This window comes from Mobula hypostoma, chromosome 2 (assembly GCF_963921235.1).
Source record: "Mobula hypostoma chromosome 2, sMobHyp1.1, whole genome shotgun sequence".
Lineage (NCBI taxonomy): Eukaryota > Metazoa > Chordata > Chondrichthyes > Myliobatiformes > Myliobatidae > Mobula > Mobula hypostoma.
In genome coordinates, this window is record NC_086098.1 from 209,856,092 (window position 1) to 209,870,555 (window position 14,464).

At 39.9% G+C, this 14,464-nt stretch overlaps 1 protein-coding gene across 7 annotated transcripts in view; it reads right to left on the bottom strand.

The window, feature by feature from the left end:
- The window catches only part of ripor3 (RIPOR family member 3), a 196,006-nt gene that overhangs the window by 158,676 nt on the left and 22,866 nt on the right, over positions 1-14,464 (bottom strand). The window contains exons 1-2 of one of the 7 annotated variants that reach the window (XM_063041462.1): positions 11,929-12,673; positions 1,531-1,634 (exon numbers count right to left, since the gene is read on the bottom strand). The exons of 3 other annotated variants lie outside the window; for them this stretch is intronic. The gene's annotated coding sequence lies outside the window, so the exon portion shown is untranslated. Of the gene's footprint in view, positions 1-1,530; positions 1,635-4,297; positions 5,338-11,928; positions 12,674-14,464 lie in introns of those variants that run through there. 3 more of the 7 variants (XM_063041461.1, XM_063041458.1, XM_063041460.1) reach the window with 3 other exon arrangements.

Here is a 14,464-nt window from a genome sequence, read left to right on the forward strand (position 1 = left end):
TTTTAGGGTGAACGTCAAACTGTCAAGCTCTAGTTCCTTCATGGAAGAGTTCTTACAATTGAATGATGTTCATTACATGTTACACTTATCATTATTAATTATTTTTGTTCTTTCCTCTCAATTTCCTCTTCTCTTTGAAACTTAATAGCTCGCACGAACAGTGCAATCACCATGTATGACTATCTCTGATATATTGCTTCAGATTGTCATTTACATACATAACTGGTGTGTGTAGCTAGTGCTACTTCTTCTTAGACAATTCCTTAATGTTGAAGATGACTTGCTTATGTTCCAGTTCCACGATCTAACCAATAAATTTTGCATGGCAAAGGAGCTAATTTTCAAACATAATGAGAAACCTTAACCTACTGAGACCACACTTCAGATTCAAGATCAATCATAGAAACATAGAAAACCTACAGCACAATACGGGCTCTTCGGCCCACAAAGCTGTGCCGAACATGTCCCTACCTTAGAACTACCGAGGCTTACCCATAGCCCTCTATTTTTTTAAGCTCCATGTACCTCCATGTATCCAGGAGTCTCTTAAAAGACCCTAGCGTTTCCACCTCCACTACCACCACCAGCAGCCCATTCCACACACTCACCACTCTCTACGTTAAAAAAAATTTACCCCTGACATCTCCTCTGTACTTACTTCCAAGCACCTTAAAACTATGCCCTCTCATGTTCGCCATTTCAGCCATAGGAAAAAGCCTCTGACTATCCACACGATCAATGCCTCTCATTATCTTGTACACCTCTATCAGGTCACCTCTCATCTTCCATCACTCCAAGGAAAAAAGGCCAAGTTCACTCAAGCTATTCTCATAAGGCATGCTCCCCAATCCAGGCAACATCCTTGTAAATCTCCTCTGCACCCTTTCTATGGTTTCCACGTGCTTCCTGTAGTGAAGTGACCAGACTGAGCACAGTACACCAAGTGGGGTCTGATCAGGGTCCTATATAGCTGCAACATTACTAATCGAACCTCAGTGGTTGAAATAAAGTGCAGATGACATTTACATTGTCACACAGTCAGAGGCTATGTCTCTGGTCATTGTCAACAAACTTACTGAAGCATATGACAGAATGATGGGCCTTATACTTGCTTATTATATGTTTACATAATAAAGAAGTTCGTTTCCCGGTGTGGAATGTGGGCAGTTGACCCGGAACTGGAAGTGATGTTGGTGAAAGGGTGACACATGCTCTAGGCAGGCTGAGTGTCCCGAGTAAAATGTGGTTGAGTAAAAGTCATTCTGTAATCAAAATAGTTCTAGCATTTCTATCCACACAAGTTTGTCTTTTATCAAGAACAATCAGAGCATGGTGTCAGAAGTCGACACAGTGCGTAAATATGAAGCGGAACTAAACACAGTAAGTGACTAAGAAAGAGAAGCTAAGTTCTGACGGAGAGAAGCTGCCAGCAAGAGAGCACGCTGTCTCAAAGTTCTGCAAGAAATTGAGATTACAGCCAACAGAAGGAGCTCTGTGAATTGAGACATGATCAATTGTGTAAAGACTCACTGATCACATGGATGTAGTCCAGGGCTCCATTATGAGGCACGTGGAGTGAATTATGGTCACACAACATGAACAGAGACTGAACACAGCAAATGAAAGATGCACATCTGTGGAAATAAATAGCAGACCAAAAGGGATCATTAAACCACCACAGAGGTGAATTGAAAGAAGATGAATGAACACGGGACTATTTGCTTCTTACAATTGAAATCTTTGTTAGAACACATTAGAATCAGAATCAGGTTTATTATCACTGGCATGTGATGTAAAATTTGTTAACTTAGCAGCAGCAGTTCAATGCAATACATAATATTGAAGAGGAAAAAAAAATAATAAATAAATCAATTACAGTATACGTATATTGAATAGATTTTAAAAATACAAAAAAAACAGAAATACTGTATATTAAAAAAAGTGAGGTAGTGTCCAAGGGTTTAATGTCCATTTAGGAATTGGATTTCAGAGGGGAAGAAGCTGTTCCTGAATCGCTGAGTGTGTGCCTTCAGGCTTCTGTACCTCCTACCTGATGGTAACAGTAAGAAAAGGGCATGCCCTGGGTGCTGGAGGCCCTTTCTGAGACACCTCTCCCTGAAGATGTCCTGGGTACTTTGTAGGCCAGTACCTAAGATGGAGCTGACTAGATTTACAACCCTCTGCAACTTCTTTCAGTCCTGTGTAGTAGCCCCCCATACCAGACAGTGATACAGCCTGTTAGAATGCTCTCCATGGTACATCTATAGAAGTTTTTGAATGTATTTGTTGACATGCCAAATCTCTTCAAACTCCTAATGAAGTATAGCCTTCTTTATAACTCCATCAATATGTTGGGACCAGGTTAGATCCTCAGAGATCTTGACACCCAGGAACTTGAAACTGCTCACTCTCTCCACTTCTGATCCCTCTATGAGGATTGATATGTGTTCCTTCATCTTACTCTTCCTGAAGTCCACAATCAGCTCTTTTGTCTTACTGACTGTTTGCCAGGTTTTTGCTGCGGCACCACTCCACTAGTTGGCATATCTCTCTCCTGTACGCCCTCTCATCACCACCTGAGATTCTACCAACAATATTTGTATAATTAGCAAATTTATAGATGGTATTTAAGCTATGCCTAGCCACACAGTGGGCTAAGCACACACCCCTGAGGTGCACCAGTGTTGATCGTCAGCGAGGAGGATATGTTATCACCAATACACACAGATTGTCTTCCAGTTAGGAAGTTGAGGATCCAATTGCAGAGGGAGGTACAGAGGCCCAGGTACTACAACTTCTCAATCATGGTATTACGGTATTAAATTCTGAGCTATAGTCGATGAACAGCATCCTGACGTAGGTGTTTGTGTTGTCCAGGTGGTCTAAAGCTGTGTGGAGAGCCATTGAGATTGTGTCTGCTATTGGCCTATTGTGGCGATAGGCAAATTACAGTGGGTCTTGGTCCTTGCTGAGGCAGCAGTTCAGTCTAGTCATGACCAACCTCTCGAAGCATTTCATCACTGTCGGTGTGAGTGCTACCGGGCGTAGTCATGAAGGCAGCTCATATTATTCTTCTTAGGCTCTGGTATAATTGTTGCCTTTTTGAAGCAAGTGGGAACTTCCACCCGTAGCAGTGAGAGGTTGAAAATGTACTTGAATACTCCCACTAATTGGTTGGCAGAGGTTTTCAGAGCCTTATCAGGTACTCCATTGGGACCATCTGCCTTGCAAGGGTTCACTCTTTAAAGACAGCCTAACATCAGCCTCTAAGACGGAGATCACAGGGTCATCTGGTGCAGCAGCAGTCTGCACAACTGCGATTGCGTTCTCCCTTTCAAAGCGTGCATAGAAGGTATTGAGTTCATCTGGTAGTGAAGCATTGCTGCCATTCATGCTATTGGGTTTCACTTTGTAGGAAGTAATGTCTTTCAAACCCTGCCAGAGTTATTGTTTATGAGGGCATGCAGGTTTATGAGGACATGCTATTGTGTTTGTTTTCTTTAAAGGAGGAGCATGTGTTACTATGTGTGTACATAATGAAGAACTTCAGTTCCTAGTGTGCAATGCGGGCAGTTGACCCGGAACAGGAAAGGATGCTGGTGAAAGGGTAACACACGCTGTTGGCAGCTGGAGTGTCCCGAGTAATGTGTGGTTGAGCTGAAGCCATTCTGTAAATAAAAATAGTTCTAGCATTTTTACCCACACAAGTTTGTCTTTTATCAAGAACAAACATTCAATATCCACAACGCTCTGCCTTCTGACAACAAAAAGGTTTACACTGAGACCCTAGAAAGTATGGACCGCCTCCCATTTCTCTGGAGCTGTCTCTCAGTGAACACGGACATCAATGATAAAATTCAGCACTGCCATCAATGCACCAGCACAGCCCTTAGTCAACTGAGGAAGAAGATGGTCGATGATCAAGATTTCAGACTTGGCACAAAACTCACAATCTACTGACCAGCCATAATCCCTGCCTTCTTAAAAGCTTTTGAAATTTAGACCTCCAGGCACTTGATGCCATTGGACCCAACATTATAATGTCGATTTCACTGGCTTCAAGGCTCAGTATATGACTCAATATCACAAGAGGTAAGCTCGCTTAAGGCAAGCATGCATTACTTAAGGTCAGTTTGCTGCTCTTAAAGAACAGGTGAAGAACATTGTGGAACACAGTTTGACATGAATGAAAAGCATTGGAATAATAGTAATGTCAGAAATAGAAGGCTCCACAGCTATCTGACATTGTTCTGGAGGTCTCAGTGGAGGAAATGAAAAATTAGAGAATTGAATATACCTGTTTGCAGGGCTTTCTAGAACAAAACTGTGAAGGCCACAGGAAGAAAGTTGTGTCAGTCAATGTCAGGCCTCAATCACTGAAGATTTGTTCCCATTGCCAACTGCACCTCTAGTTCGAAATATCATAGTTACTACATATAACTGTGAAGGATTATACACTCAGTAGCCACTTTATTAGGTACACCTGTACACCTGCTCATTAACCTAATGAGCCAATCATGTAGCAGCAACTCAATGCATTAAAACATGTAGATATGCTCAAGATATTCAGTTGTTGTTCAGACCAAACACCAGAATGGGGAAGAAATATGATCTAAGTGACATTGTGGAATGATTGCTGGTACCAGAGAGGGTGATCTGAGTACCTGCTGGTCTTCTGGGATTTTCAAGCACAACAGTCTCTACAGTTTATAGAGAATGGTGTGAAAAACAAAAAAGCTTCCAGTGAGCAGCAGATCTGTGGGCAAAAACTCCTCGTTAATGAGAAATCATAGGAGAACGGCCAGACTGATTCAAGTTGACAAGAAGGCGATAGTTACTCAAACAACCATGCATTACAACAGTAGCTTGCAGAAAGCCATCTTTTAGGAGATACCTAATAAATTGGCCACTGAGTATAAAGCCCCAGAACCATATAGCATGGATAAAAAGACATTTCAACCCACTGGAGTCATCCTCTCCTTCAAACATCAACATGCATTACTCCCATATTATTTTCCTCACATACCCATCAACAATCCACATTCTACTGCTCATATGCACACTAATAAAAGGCTTATCTAGATTGGTAACATTTCATGTGTGTTAAGTTTGAATATAGATCAAAGGAATACTCTCCCCTTAAAATATGCCATAGCAACTTAAAAGGGAGAAAGATGAAGCCATTTAAATTTATTCTTTCACTTTTTTCATTTCTAATAGGATGTCCTAAACTACTATATAGCCATTGATATATTCGCCTTTTATATATTGGCGAGACCTGACGCAGACTGGGAGACCGCTTTGCTGAACATCTACGCTCTGTCCACCAGAGAAAGCAGGATCTCCCAGTGGCCACACATTATAATTCCACATCCCATTCCCATTCTGACATGTCTATCCATGGCCTCCTCTACTGTAAAGATGAAGCCACACTCAGGTTGGAGGAACAACACCTTATATTCCGTCTGGGTAGCCTCCAACCTGATGTCATGAACATCGACTTCTCTAACTTTCGCTAAGGCCCCACCTCCCCCTCGTACCCCATCTGTTACTCATTTTTATGCACACATTCTTTCTCTCACTCTCCTTTTCTCCCTCTGTCCCTCTGAATATACCTCTTGCCCATCCTCTGGGTCACCCCCCCCCTTGTCTTTCTTCCCGAACCTCCTGTCCCATGATCCTCTCATATCCCCTTTTGCCTATCACCTGTCCAGCTCTCGGCTCTATCCCTCCCCCTCCTGTCTTCTCCTATCATTTTGCATCTCCCCCTCCCCCTCCCACTTTCAAATCTCTTACTCACTCTTCCTTCAGTTAGTCCTGACGAAGGGTCTCGGCCTGAAACGTCGACTGCACCTCTTCCTACAGATGCTGCTTGGCCTGCTGCGTTCACCAGCAACTTTGATGTATGTTGCTTGAATTTCCAGCATCTGCAGACTTCCTGTTGTTATATAGCCATTGACTTACTTTGAAAATACAATCACTAATTGAATGTAAAATGTCCATACAGAAACATCACATAGACACTCAATCAACAAAAAAATTCTGAATGTAAAATTCAATTTTTTTTGTTAATGGTTCTACATTTTCATTTCAGCTGACTGCTCCACAAGACCATTCCATATTTTGATCGTACTACACTAAATAAGGATTTTTTTTATATATTGCCCAAAATTTGCCTTTTACTGGCTTGAATATATGCTCTTTCTTATTCAATCTCAAGACTTCCATACACAATAAAGCCTAAAACATGTATGTCTGCCACTTCAAAACTTCTGACTGACAGTAATGCAAAAACATCAATGCTATTACATATGTTCAAAGGCTAAATGCAGTAATGGATGATTTCTCCCTCAAGGATTAGGTGGGGGAGCGAGAGAAATTCAACTAAATGTTGATCTACTGATTGCAGTTCAGCATTTCCTGCAGTTTGGAGATAAGAAAATAAGAAATAGGATCAGGAGGCCAACAGGCCTGTCAAGGCAACTCCACTTTATTAAGATCAAGTCTGATCTTCCATCTCACTCCCATTTTAGAGCAATATCTCCATATCCTTCGATTCTCATAGTGCCAGAAATTTATTGAAAACTGTTTTGAATAAATACAATGGCTGTGCTTTGATAGTTTTCCAAGAGAGAGAATTTGATGCTTTCTATCTGGACATCCAGATCTCTGGATGCTTTCAAGAAAGAGTTAGATAGAGCTCTTAATGATAGCGGAGTCAAGGGATATGGGGAGAAGGCAGGAACGGAGTACTGATTGTGGTTGATCAGCCATGATCACAGTGAATGGCGGTGCTGGCTCAAAGGGCCGAATGGCCTACTTCTGCACCTATTGTCTATTGACTATTGAAATATTCACAACCTTCTGAGTGAAGAAATTTATCCTTAGCTGAGTCTTAAAAGGCTGTTTACTTATTCTCAAACTGTGCCTCCTGGTCTGAGATTCCTAAGTCAGGAATCTTTCTTCCTGCATCTAGCCTGTCAGGGTCTTTTAGAATGTCATGTTTTACTGAGATCTCTTTTTCTTCTTCTAAAATATAAAGAATGCAATCACAGTTTACCTAGTTTCTCCTCACACAGCAAATCTGCCATTCACAGTACTAGTCCAGAGAATCTTAGCGACACTTAAAAAGTGACCAATAAAAAGAAGTTAGGTTTAAGGGGAGTGGCCATTGTGAGAGTGTGCCAGTGTCAGTGTGGGGAGTTAAGCCTTTGGCTCATTGAAGCTTCAATGAAATCTTATTTTCATTATTTATTCTTTCTTTCTTGTTGCACATTTAGAGCAGTGGCGATGCCAGTGAGGATACTGGAATGCTCCTCTTGCAGGATGTGGGAAGGCAGGGAAACCTCCAGTGTCCCTGACAACTACAACTGCAAGATGTGCATTCAGCTGCAGCTTCTCACAGACTGTGTTAAGAAATTGGAGCAGGAAATGAATGAACTCTAGAGAGGGAGGTAGTTACACCCAAGGTGCAGGACACAGGTAACTCGGTGACTAACAGGAGGGAGAAAGGGGATAGGCAGCTAGTGCAGAGCACCCCTTTGGTCATTTCCTTCAACAACAGGTATAACAATTTGGATACCTCTGAGGGGATGACCTAGCAGAGGAAACCCACCATAGTCAGGTCTCTGGCATTAAATCTGGCTCTGTGGCTCAGTAAGGAAGGGAGAAGAGGTGAGATGCAGTGATAGGGAATTCATTGGTTAGGGGAACAAGAGGAGGTGTTGTGGACAAGAATGAAGTTCCCGGATGGTTCGTTGCATCCTGGGTGCCAGGGTAGGGACATCTCGGATAAAGTCCACAAAGTGGGATGGTGAGCAGCAAGGGTCGTGGTCCACGTCAGTACAAAAGGGCAGTGATGCATGACGAGGTGCTACAAAATGAGTCCGGGTGGTTAGGTGCTAAGTTAAAGGACAAGATGCCTAGGATTGTGATCTCCGAATTGCTACCTGTGCCACATGTTAGTAAGGCAAGAAAGAGGAAGATCCTACAGTTTAACATGTGGATAAGAAGTTGGTACAGGAGGGAGGACTTCAGGTTTTTGGTGGGCTCTCTTTCAGTGAATCCAGCATTTTGTCGATCATTAATGATAGGCCAATAGGTTGGTAGTTGTGTATTTTGTTTTCCCTCTCCTTTCTTGAAGGGTAGAGTCATACTTGCTCCCCACCAATGCACAAGAAATCTATAGAGCCATGGAAGCTCATAACCAGAGCATACACTATCTCTTAAGCTGTAAACTCATCTCCAGAGTTCTGGCATGTAGATCTCTTACACAATCTTGAATGTTTTGGGGGTTTGTTAGCTTTCAAACTGAGCAAGTTACCAAAATTATTTTGTATCTCATACTTAGATCCATCAGTTTTCCTTTCCTGCTAAATTCTTGTTTCTCTAATATATACACACAATCTTCCTCTATGAAGACCAACAGAACAACTGTTTAAAACCTCTTAAAAGCTTCCATAGTCTGTTTTTATATCTTTAGCCTAACTAGGCCTTGCCTTCCCTAACTAATTTCTTAACCTTCCTCTGCTGAGTTCTAAAATGTAACCGATTATACTGTTATTTCTTCAAACTTATAAACTTTATCTGATTTATAACTAATTTTAATTTCTTCGGTCATCCATAGAAAACCACTTTTCTGATGGGTCTTTGTGTCTTAATGAATTTTATTTCTGAACTTGTTTACTGTTTTTTAGAAGTTCAACACTGCCTGTTTACCATCAATCCTTTCAATGTATTCATCCTATCAGCCACAGACAAATTTCCCTCTCGTAACTTGTTTAGATTTAAGATCTTAGTTTTATATCGAAGAACATCACATTCAATGTCAAATTCTATTACATTATGGTCCTTCTTTCCCAAATACACTTGTCAACAAGATTAACAATCAACCTTTTATCGTTGTACAAAAGTTTTCCTTGAAGCAGGCTTCCCCCTGCTACCTTGCCCCTCATCTGGTTTCACCTGCCAGTTTGTACTTCCTCCCCTCCCCCACCTGCTTATTCTAGTTTCCTCCTCCTTCCGTTCCTGATGAAGCATCTCGGCCCGAGACATCGACTGTTTATTCCTCTCCATAGATGCTGCCTGATTTGTAGATTTCCTCCAACAGATTCTATGTATTGCTTGAGATTTCCAGTATTTGTTTCTCTTATAGTTTCCACAATGTTTTGATCTTGAAAAGTATTCTGTATATTCCATTTTCCATGTTATTGTAATGTATTTTATCTGTCCCATTAACATGTAGGATATAGTCTGCCATAGTTGTTGTATTTCTCTGTTGCATTCACCTTTCATTTACAGACTAATGCCTCTCCCATTATTACTAATACTATTTGGTGGCAAAAATATAACTATTACCAATATTGTCTGTCCTTTGCAATTTCTTAGCATGGTCAAATTGATTGTACATTACAACACGTCTCACCAAGATCATTTCCCATCACAGCACAGTTTTTCTGTCTCATTAACAGTAATACATCATTCCCTATTCCCACTTTCCCACCCTTCCAAAATGTTAATTATCCTGGAAATCTGTGATGATGTTTTTGTAATGGGAATAATATTATATCCACTTACTTCCATTTGTGCCATTAATTCATTTGACTTGGTGCGAAAGCTACAGGCTTTCATTTTATCACTTTAACCCCCTTTGCTGTCAATATATTTAAGACCAGATCATAAGACCTTAAGACATTGCAGAAGAATTAGGCCATTTGGCCCACCAAGCTGCTCTGTCATTCCATCATGGTTGATTTATTATCCCTCTCAACCTCATTCCCTTGCCTTCCCCCTGTAACCTTTGACACCTGACTAATCAAGAACCTATTAAAATCTGCTTTAAATACACTTAATGACCTGGCCTTCACAGCTGTCTGTGGCAATGAATTCCATAGATTCACCACCGCCTGGCTAAAGAAATCCCTTCTTATCTCTGTTTTAAATGAAATTCTCTCTATTCTAAGGCTGTGCCCTCTGATCCTAGACTCACCCACCACAGGAAACATTCTCCCAATGTCCACTCTATTTTGGACTTTCAATATTTGATCTATTTCAATGAGATTCCCCCTTCATTCTCCTAACCTCCAGTAAGTACAAGCCCAGAGCCACAAAACACTCCTCATATGTTAATCCCCTCATTCTTGGAATCATTCACATGAACCTCCTCAGGATCCTCTGCAATGCCGGCATATCTTTTCTTAGGTAATGGTGCCAAAACTGCTTACAATACTCCAAATGCGGTCTGACGAGTGCCTTATCAAACCTCAGCATCACTTCCTTGCTTTTACATTCTAGTCTTCTCAAAATTAATGCTAACATTGGATTTGCCTTCTTTACCACCAACTCAACCTGCAAGTTAATCTTTAGATAATCATGTACAAGGACTCTCAAGTCACATTGCACCTCCAGCTAGCTTACTTCAAATTTTATCTTTCCTCTCCTTATGTTTTTTAGTTGTCTTCCGTGGGTTTTAAAAGTTTCCCAGTCCTCTAACTTCCCACTAATTTTTTGCTCTCTCTTTTGCTTTTATGTTGTTTTTGACTTCCCTTGTCAGCCACAGTTGCGCCATTCTCCTTTTAGAATACTTCTTATTCTCTGGGATGTACCTGTCCTACACCTTCCAACTTGCTCCCAGAAACTTCATCCATTGCTGATCCGCCTCATCCCTGCTAGTTCCCCTTCCAATCAAATTTGGCCAGCTCCTTTTTCTTGTTTCTGTAAAACCCTTTACTCAACTGTAGGATCTGACTTTATCTGATTTTAGTCTCTCCCTTTCAAATTGCAGGGTGAATTCTATCATATTATGATCACTATCTCCTAAAGGTTCCCTTACCTTAAACTCCCTAAACAAATCTGGTTCATTACACATCCAGAATTGCTTTTTTTCCTAGTAGACTTAACCACAAGCTACTCTAAAAAGCCATCTTGTAGGCATTGTACAAATTCCCTCTCCTGGGATCCAGCACCAACTTAATTTTCCCAATCTACCTGCACATTGAAATCCCCCATGACCATTGTAACATTGCCCTTTTTACATGTTTTTTCTATCTTCCATTGTAATTTATATCCCACATCCTGGCTACTGTTCAGAGGTTGTTGTGTATCGAATATAACTTCCTCTTTCCTACCATGTCTCTTAATATTCAAAAATACAACTTAATTAATTTATTTTTGTCATAACTGTAATCTCAGAAAATAACAATGTTTAATTCATTCATTCTGTGCAAAATTCAGAATACAATCTCAGAATACAATGCTGTCTCTTTTCTATATGATGCTGATGGCAAAAAATTGCCGACCACCTTCAGAAATTGCTTTTTCTTTCCAAGCAACAAGTTGTGGCTTGAATTGCTGTTTGGAGGGCAAACAGCGCTGCAGGCAAAGTTTCAAACCGAATACAGTCATTACAGTTTAAGATCTTCCCAGTACTGATTCTAATATTTTTATAGCTGGAGTTTAGTACATATGGTGACATTTATTTTGGTCAACTATGCGGCAAGAGATTCCTCTAAACTCATTTTTACCATTCTGGCATTAATCCTCTGTAATGTCAACAAATTTGGAGTTCACCAAGTTCTGCACTCCACATTAACCAGAATATGTAATGTAGAATCACATAATGTGGCTCAGAAATAGGGAACAGAACTTATGGTTATAGAGTAAAACTGCAATTACTCATTGCTTTTTGTACATTTAAACGGAAAGCCATTCTATATGCTTTAACACAGCAGTAGGATAATACAATATCAATGGTTTCTAATAAAACCTTAACCCTTCTGCTCCTTGGCTGATTAACTATAAAAAAACACCAGATTCTGATAAATTAGAGTCATATTGTTACACATAACAAGAATTCATCAAACATTCCAAGTTTTGAAACACATTCACACAGATCATGATCTACCATATACAAGTAAATAAAAATCTTACCAGAAGAAATAGCAAAGCTCAAATACTTGATTTCCAAAAAAATTGTTGTCCCTTTAGAACTTATAAATTGCTTATTGTTTTGATCCAGTTTGTCACATTGATTTAATTACTTCAGTATTTCCTGACTTGACTAGGCTCTATCATCTTTTTTCCTGGACTGTTGTAAACTCTGCTATAAACCCTGAGATCCCCTGTGAGAGTTACTTACGATGAAGTTTAACACAAACTGTTAACTTTTCAATTCCCTATGGTAAATTAATCCAACTGGCAGAATGCCACTGATGATGTTTGCTAGGAACATTGCATTCCTGTGTAAGATAGTTTGTAGAAACTGTTTCATAAATACAAAGTCTTAACAAATAGGCAATGGAATCAAAGTTCCTATTAATTAGCTACATTTTTATCTTCTGAGTTAACTATTGTTAGCCAATCCAAATTTTTGGTTGAACATCTAATAAATTGCATCAGTTACGGTATATTCTAATACACTGTTTGAATTGATGAGAAGTAGTTTTACTATGGAAACTTTAGTGTACTCTGGAAGAAAAAATATTTAAGTAAACAGTGTGAGGCCATCATAAAAACATAAAAGTAGAAGTAAGCATCTTTTCAATCTGCATCCAATGTAATTGTGAACCTTTTTCATCCTACTTTGAATATTCATTAACACCTTGAATGCAATGAACTATTTGATTGCAAACTTGAATATACTCATCCATTAACAATCTATGCTTCTCTCTACAGAACCTTTCAAGGATTTAGAATTCTCTAAATGGAGAATTTTTTCTTCTTCATTGTCACACGTTACAAGCTCCTGACTCCAAGATTGTGAGAACTAGTTGTAACTTCTATAGATACAGGAAGCAGACTCTAAGCATCCACATTGTTCCCTGTAAAGATTTTATTTGTGGCATTGAGATAATCTCTCATTCATCTAAATTCCAATAAATGTCTGCCTATTCTAGTTAATCTTATCTCATTGAATAGCTGGTTCCTTCCAGAATTCAGTTCAATGGTGCAACCTCTATGAATATATTCATCTTGGATAAGTTGGATGGACTTTATGGTCAATATGGACTGGTTGGGCCAAAGGGTCTGTATATGTGCCCTACTGGTCTATGAATCTGTATGAGACTAAAATACTGCCATGGTCTCCAGGTGGGAGAAAACACCAAGCATGCAAGTTAAATTGAAACAGGTAGGTATTATCCTTCTCACAAAGAAGACCTCAAATCTTAATTTAAGGCCACTTCAGTGAGGGTGGCCTACACTTTAGCCCTCAATGGACTCCATCTACACTTGCAACTTCCTCAGTAAAGCAGCTAGCATAATCAAATACCCCACCCTCTCTGGACATTTCTCTCTTCTCCCCTATCCCATCATCATCATTATGTGCCATATCAGTATGATGGAGATGAATATGTTCCCATGACCATGATTGTTCTTGGCAAATTTTTCTACAGATGTGGTTTTCCATTGCCTTCTTTTGGGCAGTGTCTTTGTGAGATGGGTGACACCAGCCATTATCAATACACTTCAGAGATTGGCTGCCTGGTATCAGTGGTGCCATAACCTGGTGTCAGTGGTGGCATAACCAGGACTTGAGATATGCACCACCTGCTCCCATGGCTTCACGTGACCCTGATTGGGTGGGGGGTAAGAAGGTGCTACACCTTGCCCAGGGGTGAGGGAAGGAGCACCTTACACCTCCTTTGATCGAGACACATCTGCACCCCGCCACCCTTCCCTTCTCCCATCAAGCATAAAATACAAAAGACTTACCACCAGGCTCAAGGGCAAATTTGATCCTGCTGCTGTCAGACTCTTGAACAGATCTCCCGCATGATGAAATAGACTCTTGACCACACAATCTACCCCATTATGGTCTGACAATTTATTCTTTACCTACACTGCACTTTCTATGTAGCTGTTACACTTTATTCTGCATTATTATCGTTTTAACTTGTTCTGCCTCAAAGCACTGTGTAATAATTCCGATCTATATGAACAGTCAGCAATCAAACATTTCATTGTATCTTGATACATGTGATAACAATAAACCAATATCAATACTGTTCAAGAGCTTTAGATTAATTTTGTGTTAGTAATGTTGCCTTATTTGTTTCATGTAACTTGAAGGCACACTGGATACCTTTGCATACCCGTGCACATGTAGTAATGTTCATCAAAAACCTGGAATACATTTTCATGAGCACACAGCCTGTATCTAAAGGAGAAGACTGCTTTTTGCAGTCTGACTTTAGATTAAATCCCTTAGAGTGGTAATTGAAAATCTTGCACTACTTAAATAGTTTCAGCTCCTGTGTAATAAAACCTAACATATTATTTGTCTTTCTAATTGCTTGCAGAACCTGCTAATTTAGTCTCATTTATATTTGGAAGATACTTTTAACATTTTAAATTCCAACATTTAACAATTTTCAGCATATTTTATATATCTTGGTTATCCATACATCCAACTGAAGTGATCAATTTTACATCTCTATATTGTTGCCTGAACACTAACACATCAGCT